The 7,295-nt window shown below is 35.3% G+C and overlaps 1 long non-coding RNA gene across 1 annotated transcript; it reads left to right on the top strand.

Moving 5' to 3' along the window:
- Window positions 1-5,313: 5,313 nt before the first annotated feature.
- On the top strand, window positions 5,314-7,005 carry LOC131825062 (uncharacterized). The gene is made up of 2 exons (XR_009351111.1): window positions 5,314-5,398; window positions 6,128-7,005. It is a non-coding gene; the product is annotated as an uncharacterized LOC131825062 (long non-coding RNA).
- Window positions 7,006-7,295: the final 290 nt, after the last annotated feature.

Below are 7,295 nucleotides of genomic sequence, written 5' to 3'. Positions count from 1 at the left end.
AACTAATAGCTATGAATGGAGATCAGAAACCAGATTCAATTAATTTATAGAAATTAGATGTACATAATTTTATGATAAGTTAGAGAAGGCATTAGAGTAAATAAATAAAAGAAAAGAAAAATAAACTAAACCTGGGGCACTTGGTGGCTCAGTCAATTAAGCATCCGTCTTCTGCTCAGGTCATGATCCCAGGGTCCTGGGAATGAACCCTTCATCAGGTTCCTTGCTCAGTGGGTAGACTACTTTTCCCTCTCCCCCTGCCTCTCCCCAGGCTTGTGCTCTCTCTTTTTTTCTCTCTCACTCACTCTCTTTCTCAAAAAATACATTAAAAAACAAAACAAAACAAAACAACAAACCAAAATTCTGGTGTAATCACCAGATATTACATATATGTGTGTATATATATATATATATGCTTTTACTAAATGATAAAGTACTTCCAAAAGGAAAATTCTTATTGAGGATAAGAAGTAAGTGTAATTTAGAAATTTATCTCTCAGAAAGAGTTCTAAGGACCAATAGCTTTGGCATAACCTTGGAGTTTCAAACTCCCTAAAGACTTGTCACATCAAAATTCATATTTCACACACTACTTAGTTAGTCCAAACTCACATATATGCTTTAGAACATGTTACATTTGGGGCCACCAAGGTGGCTCAGTCAGTTAAGCATCTGACTCTTGATTTTAGGTCAGGTCATGATCCCAGAGTCATGAGATGGAGCCCAAGATAGGGGCTGAAATCAGAGATATAAATGTAAATATCAATAGAGAGCATAGAAAGGGAATATAAATTTGAGGAACATCAGAAGAGATAGTCATGGAAAGAACTAAAATTTTCTGAAGAAAATATATAGAAAAAGGAAATAGATTTGTACTTTAATAGACTCAATAGTATTACAATAGATTGGGTACTTTAACATTCAAAGAAAATTAGATGTAGGGACAATGTAAGAAGTTAAGAAGAAAGTCTCTAAAAGGAAATTGAGATTACAATAATGTCATATAATTCATTCCAAGGGTAAGGAAAGAGAAACTTAGTACGAATCATATTTTCACTTAAAGAGAATCTAATAAAGACCTCCTGGATATGACTGATTTTAATCAGAGAGTTATTGGTCCACAATGTAGTTGAGTAAAATAGTAAAGTCAGAGAACTCATCACGACAGATTGAGTGATCTGCAGGTGAGGAAGACAATAAAGAAATTTCTTTGTGTCTTAAAAGAGAGATAAGATGGTGATTAGGTATAGTAGGAAATCTGTAAAATGGTCCCCCAGGATTTCTACCCTGGTATAATGCTCCTGTTGAATGTGAGCTGGCTTTATTGAATGACTTTTAGGGAAGAATAGGTGACTCTGTCAATTAAGTGGCTGCCTTCAGCTAGGGTCATGATGATAGGCTCCTGGGATTGAGCCCAACATCAGATACCCTGCTCAGTGTAGAGCCTGCTTCTTCCTCTCCTTCTGCCTGTCACTCTGCCTACTTGTGCTCTCTATCTCTATGTCGAATAAATAAATAAAATATTTAAGAAATGGAAATAAAAAAAAAGAATCACCTTCAATGAATAAAATTTGGCTGAAGTCATGAGATGTCAGTTTATGAGATTATATTACAAAAAGGCTCTGGTTTTCATTTTAGGCAACCCCTCTGCCATTTTGTAAATTGCTAATCAAATTAGTGAGCTTGGAAGCAGAATGTAGCACAGAGAATCCTCGAGATGCCTGCAGCCCTAACCAATAGCTTAACTGCAGACTCTGGAGAGACCAGAGACAGAAATATTCAGGCTACACCCAAATTCCTGGCCAATAGAAACTATCAGGTAACCAATGATTTTTTTTTTTTTTCCTTTTAAGCCAGTAAGATTGGGAGAAATTTTTTGCAGCAATAGAAATTATTTTTTAAATATTTTATTTATTTATTTGACAGGGAAACAGAGAGAGAAAGAAAGAGCACAAGCAAGGGAGCAGCAGGGAGAGGGAGAAGCAGGCTCCTTGCTGAGCAGGGAGCCCAATGCAGGGCTTGATTCCAGGACCCCAGGATCATGACCTGTGCCAAAGGCAGTCACTTAACCAACTGAGCCACCCAGGAATTCCCAGCAATAATTATTAAAGGATATTAGTTATAATAGATACAGATAGTACAGATTTTGATACCTAGAATTGGGATGTTCCCCTCACGTTTAGGCAGAAGATTCATTGGAACCAGATAGTGGTATTAAGGAGAGTGATCATAAAGGCATACAAGTCCAATGAACACACTTCCTAGAATGTAGGACTTTGAGGAGCCTGTGGATGGGTGGGGAAACTACTATTGAAAGCTGAAGGACAGGCAATCATTTTTACGCAGTAGGAGAAATTTGATAAACATTGTCTTTTGCAGTTATGCAAAAAGCTGAACATATGACTAGTTGTCTACATGAGCAACCTTCGTAGATTTCAAAGCAGTGTTGAAGGTGCTGGCTAGTTTATTTTTGCTATTTAAAGTAGAGTTTGAAAGGAAAGAAATAATTTGAAAACAGAACTCAATAAAGATGCCAGGATTGATGGTTTTGGGGGAAAAAAAAAATCCAAGTGCTAAAATTAAGAAAAGGCTTCAGCAAAGATTAAATCCAGGGTACTACCGGGAAAATATGGCATGAAGCTGATACTGAAGTTGTGACTGAAATCTTTTATTAAGACCTCAGAAAGATCAAAAGTGTGCCTCAGAGTTCTGTTCAGTCACATAAAAGGCCCTTAAAAAAGATTAAGAGTGTGTTACCCAGGCCCTCTCAATCAAACAACAGAGTCTCTATGATGTGTAAGGCGTTGCCCTCAGCCTTCTCAACAGGAGCCAAAGGTAGAGATGGACTTGAATCTAAGAGATTTGTTGGTGTGTCTTTTCTCTAATGGAAAGAACCCAAAAAGACATATGAAAGATCCACAAAGTCCTTTTAACACTTCTTATATATGCAGGAACATTACTAAATTGAAGTGAAAAAGAGTCATTTAGGTCCCCCAAATACCTATAGTCAGAAAGGTGCTCAGACTAAGTGCTCAGAAGGCAAAGGATCTGGGAAGTTCAACCTCCTTCAGTCTGGCCTGACACAACCAGGGCCTTCTTCAAGTTGTACTGTAACCTTTTGTGAGAATCTGAGCAACAGGCACCTAGACAAGTCACAGTGGATTTCTGAGTCACAAAAACTGAAATAATAATAAATAATAATGTGTATTGTTTTAAGTGGTTAAATTTTGGCATAATAAGTAAGTTACTGGTAGAGAGAGAGATGGACATTGAACAGCATATTTGTATAGATGAAAATGTGTAGGAGAAGCAACAGTATGGATGTTTGGATTAATCTTGGTTACAAGAAGTGATATTTATTTCCTGAGATAAAGAAGATGTAATTATTAATTTGGGGATAGAGTTCAAGAATATACTTTGTTGATAATTTCTATTTTTTTGAGAAAATAAGATATGAGGACTACTGTTTAAAATAACAAATTTGAGTTCAAATAAAAGCAATCTGGAGGGAATTGGGAATGACCAAACCAGAGAATATACAAAAAACAGTCACAAAGTGCCAAAGGTGAAACATAAATTAGGGTTAATATATTTATACTACATGACGGATAGAATGGAAACTTTTAGGACAAATGGCTTACGTGTAGCTTTAGAGAAAATGATGCATTACTTGACTGAAGAAGAATAGGGGCAAGATAATTCTGGATATTGCCAAATATTGGAGTGATGAATTATGAGACCTATTCCAAATAAGAAAATGCATAAAACCCCAAGGTTTCAGCAGATTTGAAAGAAATGGTGGGTTCTAATACCTTATCTATTTGGATCTGGAGTGCAAGAAAAAGACATAGTATGATTGGAGACTGTAATTCTGAAGTTTGAGTGCCAGAGTTTGAGGTGCGTGATGTAGCCATTATATAGTGCATGATATAGAAAAAGAAGGAAGTACACGTCAATGATATAGTATAATATGAGGCATAAATTTTATGGGTATGTCAAGAGTGATTATAGATTATAAAGATGCACCCAAGTGCTATAGATGATGACTAATCCCAAAGTTTAGAAAATATGTAGATTAGAGTTCTGAAATATTTTATCTGCTCTGTAACTATACAGAGAAGCAACAATATTTAGAACAATAGTTATAAGTATTAACAGTTTAATGAGGCTGCCTAGATACTAAAATATCCACATTTCACAATATAATCTGAGCATAAGAGAAATAGTAAAAAATAATTTATGTCATAGATAATATTTATTATAAAAAGATAAAAGTTTCTCTATGTTGTATCTTTCTAATCCCAATAATATATACTTTTTGAAATATAAATAAGTTTTATCATTATGAAAGCAAAAGAGACAGAGAATTTGGAAAATGAAGAATTTAAATGCAACAATATCATTTATTTCTGCATTCAGAAATGAAATTCTCTTGGCATTATGAAATATTTTCTTTTAACCTTTCATTTACTCACAACCTTAAACCCAGAAATGCACAAATATACATACATAAATTATTATTGCATATTTAATATCCCACTTTAAATGATCAATTATGACAGTGATATTTAAATCTTAAATTATATTATTGATACTTTCTTACACTGCTATTTTTCTGTAGCTGAAATACTTCTTTTAATAATTTATAAGGTTTTCACCAATAGCTTTACCCTAATTTACCTAACAATTCTATTTTATTATCAGAAATATGTATGTTTCTATTATTTTAATTTGAAAGTAATATAAGCATACTAATTTACACATCTTTAGGTGCAATACTATTTTTAGGCTAAATGGTATAAATGTGTTTGTTAGATTATAGGGTATGATTTTTTTTTCCTTTGAAGATAAAATGTAGGCTGCCAAATTGATATTATAAAAAGTTTTCCCTCGTATACACTTCACCTTTGTAATGGTGATTTTTCTCAATTTGTCCTGACCATTATTGAGTATATATAGTATATATAGTGCTGTTATCTGGCACCATAATTACCAGTGGCTTTTAGTTAAATAGAAAAAATAATAGCTGTAGTAAGAATCACAGGCAAATGAATTGAGTTGAACTCACAGCAGGATTAAGCTACACATTAAATTTTGAAACAGTGTATGTGTCACCCTTCATGTCTGATGCCAGGGCTTGTATTCTGCAGGACAGTCTGTTGGAAAGGGAAGATGAATGTGAAGTGGGGAGAACAAGAACTACTGGAACTCCATAAGCAAATGTAGGAACACGTAAGGACTGCACCCCGTGTCAATTCTTGCTAACTTGATGTGGATGTTCTACAAGAGAAGCTAACATACCCTTCTCAGAGCTAAACACACACTTGACCCCGGAATCAGTCTGAATGATTGGAGAAGGTCGAACAGTCAGTCACAGGCTGAAGTCCATGCCTACAAGGTAAGTCATCAAATGACTGACAGTGTGAGTCAGCTGCAAAAGTGCCTGGTGACTGACCAGATCTTCGCAGCATAAAAAAGCAAGATGGCTGCTGCTTTCTGACAACCCTTTAAACCTAGCTCAGAAATCTTCCTTGTGGGGACGCCTGGGTGGCTCAGTTGGTTAAGCGGCTGCTTTCAGCTCAGGTCATGATCCTAGCCTCCTGGGAGCGAGTCCCACATTGGGCTCCTTCCTCGGCAGGGAGCCTGCTTCTCTCTCTGTCTCTTCCTGCCATTCTGACTGCATGTGCTCGCTCTCTCTCTCTCTCTCTCTCTGAGGAATAAATAAATAAAATATTTAAAAAATATATATTTCTTGTGGCCTACCTTAACCAAAAACATATGGGAAGGAGAATTCTGGGAAACCGAATTCAGCCGGGCAAAGCCAGGGTATTTTTTTCCAGATTATTACTATGCTCTTAATATTATTACTTTCTTATATAAAGCATACTTTATTTGACTTCAAATTTTGATTTAAAGGATGTACTTAATAACACTTAAAAATAATTTGAATACAGAATATTCCTAGATGTTTAAAATATACATTGCCCAATATTTTATAATTTTCTTGTCCTCTTCTCCAAATGACATTGTGTTTTTTTTTAATTTGACATTATTAAGTTATATGAAATGACTTAATTTGTTTTCACAGAAATAACAATGCTCTTTCTTTTTCATTTACATTTTATAGGTGTTTGTGATTATTAAATAAATGAAGCATTTGTAAGAAAATGTGCCACCAGACTAAATAGACCTGGGAACAATATAACAGAACGCTGTTAAGCACACAATTCTTTTGGTGGGAGAAGTTCATGACCATAATTGAGAGTAACCTACTAATCGCTAATTTTCAGTCTGCCTTGGGCACTTTGGTCAATATATTTCATGGATGAAAAGGAGACATTGGCTAGTGCATTGTGTTTATTAAACAGAGATATCTGAAGAAAACAATTCCAAATGTATACCAAGCTGCCATAACTACATAATCCTTTTTAAAAATATACACATGCATATATAGACACACTTACATTTATATATATGCACACTAATGCATGTAGAAAGATAGACAAATACATAGATGCATAGAAAATTAGAAAGAAAGGCCACACACTTTATCTATAGGTATATAGTATGTGGAGCTGGCTCATATTGGCTTACAAAAGCAATTTTTCTCAAATCCACATTAGGTCTCATCATGTTAGTGGCGTCATATGAGCCATAGTGGGGATATTTACCCTATGAAATTGGTAAATACTATAAATATGGGCTTGGGGGAGATTCACTGTAGGGGAAAAGCCAGTTCTGAAACTTTTACCAGCACACCACCTGTTATGTGTATGTGTATACAGATATGCACAAACACACACTCTCAACTATTTTAGAACTCTTGCAATATAGGGATGCCTAGGTGGCTCAGTTGGTTAAGTGTGTGCCTTTGCCTCAGGTCATGATCCCAAGGTCCTGGGCTCAAGCCCACCACAGGATCCCTGCTCTGTGGGGAGCCGCTTCTCCCTCTGCCTCTGCCCCATCCCCTGCTCCTGCATTCTTGCTCGCTTGCTCTCTCTTTCTCTCTGACAAAAAAAAAAAAAAAAAAAAAAAAAGGATTACTGTATATGTGATGAAACATTTCATTGTTTTAAACCACCACTCCCTGGTAAACTATATTTGTTTCTATGATGTAGTTTTATCATGTTTACATATGGCCTATAATAAATACTGTTATATAATTGTAATTCCCTCAGGTTTCTTTTCCCATTGGTGTGGTGTAAATAATGGTATGTCTCATGATCAGTGGTATTATATGTTTGACATTTTATGCAATAAGACATATGTAATCTATGGTTAATCATTCTATTTTT

The sequence above is a fragment of the Mustela lutreola genome, chromosome 1 (assembly GCF_030435805.1).
Source record: "Mustela lutreola isolate mMusLut2 chromosome 1, mMusLut2.pri, whole genome shotgun sequence".
Lineage (NCBI taxonomy): Eukaryota > Metazoa > Chordata > Mammalia > Carnivora > Mustelidae > Mustela > Mustela lutreola.
Note: the sequence above shows the minus strand (reverse complement) of the source record. Positions and strands in the feature narration are given on the sequence as shown.